General features: G+C 42.1%; 1 long non-coding RNA gene across 1 annotated transcript; it reads right to left on the bottom strand.

Moving 5' to 3' along the window:
* Window positions 1-1,013: 1,013 nt before the first annotated feature.
* LOC125553921 lies at window positions 1,014-2,288 on the bottom strand. Its single transcript, XR_007304264.1, has 2 exons — window positions 1,902-2,288; window positions 1,014-1,806 (listed from the first exon to the last, which is right to left on the bottom strand). It is a non-coding gene; the product is annotated as an uncharacterized LOC125553921 (long non-coding RNA).
* Between the last annotated feature and the right edge of the window lie 16 nt (window positions 2,289-2,304).

Raw genomic sequence — 2,304 nt, forward strand, 5'->3', positions numbered from 1 at the left:
ATATGTATGTATGTATACTAGCAAAAATGCCCGTGCGTTACAACGGAAAAAAAATCACATGCCTTTAGCCCAATATGTATGAATCATGACGCATAGATCCATGTCCTATACTTTAACATGGCACCGTAGCTGTGTTGCCGCTTATCCTTCTTAGGCCCTTTAACAGTCGTGGTCGTGTTGTCCGCCTGAATGTTGAACTATCATATATAGTAAATGAGCCCGTGCATTGCTACGGGGCATGCATGCTCTATCTTTAGGATGCACATTCTATGGTTCTATGCCAATTGTGTGTATCATATATCTTTAGGACTCATGTACATTAGGCGTCATCGTCGACCTTTTTAACCTTCGAATTACTCCTTCCTCCACTCTACATCTCTGTCTCTCTTTATGTTTGGCGTCATTTCGCAATGACTCTCTCTCATGTATATTCAGCAAAAATAAACTATTAATACTTGTAATAATTATTAACAGTCTAGAAAATACATTATGTTTCAGACGGATTGATCATGATGTTTATCAAGCTGTTAATAATTTCTTCCTCATACACACTTTTTGGGTAGTTGATGTATTTCGCATGAGTAATAATTATTTTTGCTAGACTGTTAACAAATTGATAGTCATATTCAGCAACAAACTTGTAGGTCAATACCTATAAAACATAAGCTATTTCAAATATGATGCTTGGAATAGCTTGATAAAAGTTGGAAGAGCACAATGTGACTAAACAGGCTAACATGGATTGGCATGTGACTGAAAGATCAATCTCCACTGATCCGAACAGAACACCAACAAATGTACCCATGAACTGCCCGCACAGGTGTGATAGTAGAGACCTCAAAGAGCTTCCTGTTTCTTTCCTTGAAATTACAACTCCCGACTATTTAATTATTTATTTACAATAAGCAAGTGAATAGATAAGCAAAACAGAGGGATAACAACTATACAATCTTACTATGAAATAACCAGTAATGTTTTCCAGATCACAAAAATCAAATATTGAACAGTTATGAAAAACTAACAAAGTTATGGCTGATTTATATTGAACAGTTGGCTCTTTGAAGTGCAGCTCTTGGTCAGTTTAGCAACTGAACATGGATTGAGCAAATCTATCATCTTTTTTTAATCTACTTTAGCTTACTATTTGTAATGAATATAGCTCACCTGAATTTAACACTACATGGAAACTAAACTGAGCGAGACTCTATGTGTAAAGCGTACCCGATGCCTTGAGCTCTGGAATGGTACTGCATAAATGTAGAAACACAAATGTCAGACATAAACTGGTTGATCTTTAATCAAGCAACAACTGATAAAATCAGGCCATTTGCAAGTTGTAAACATATAGGCAGAGCCGCGCAAGCATATTTCCGAATGATATATATTGAAGCCATGTCGCCGGAATAATCTATCAACTTCTATTTCACCTGGCTCGGTTTGGCTTCAGTGTAGATCATATTGTAAGCTTGGAACATCAGGTACACTTGTTTAAGGTGCATATCCGACATCAGATACACATGCTTCTTCATTTTCATTTTCTAAATAGAGGTAAGAGTTTGACCAGAAAATTAAAATGTGTCTCAGTCTGTTGTACGCATAACATCAAACAGGTTGTGGGTGGATGCTCATGAATAGCAAAAGATGGTTCACACTAAAGAAAGAACCGAGAAAGTACTTTCCCATTACAAATCCATGTACATGAGAGAGAGGGGCGCATGCTAGCAGCTAGCTAGTTGTCGCTGCTTCTTGCTGCTCCTCCTTGATGCTAGTCACCGCTCCTGCTATCCTACCTCAAAGCTCAAACACCTACGCATGTAGCCAAAGAAGAATCAGAGAGATAAGTTGACAAAATAAGGGCAGAGAGCATGGGGACAACAGGAGAGGATGCGTCGTTAAGCCACCATCACCCCGAGCGCCGTCAGCAGGTCGCACACACAATCAAGCTTGGTCGGGAGGAGCAGGAGGTCCACGCGTCCCCATCCAGCCTGCGGCACATCAAACATGGGTTGCAGACGGGGTGTTGTGGAGGAGCTCGGCCAGGAGGAGAATGATGTCTGCGCCCGGCAGCGCCAGTATTCATCCATCCGGCGTTCAAGTTCTGTTTGCCGTGCCCATCCTCTCCTCTATGCTGCACCCAGGAAAGTGGAGCTCTCATCTAAGCTGCACCCAGGAAAGGGGTGGATCCGGATCGAGCACACACACACACAGAGGAGGAGGATCGAGAGGCGATGACTCGTGGGAGTTGGTCGGCCGATGGAGAGGAGCGGCGGCGGCAGAGGAGAAGGAGAGAGAGGAGTTAGGGAA

This window comes from Triticum urartu, chromosome 4 (genome assembly GCF_003073215.2).
Source record: "Triticum urartu cultivar G1812 chromosome 4, Tu2.1, whole genome shotgun sequence".
In the NCBI taxonomy this organism is placed as follows: Eukaryota; Viridiplantae; Streptophyta; class Magnoliopsida; order Poales; family Poaceae; genus Triticum; species Triticum urartu.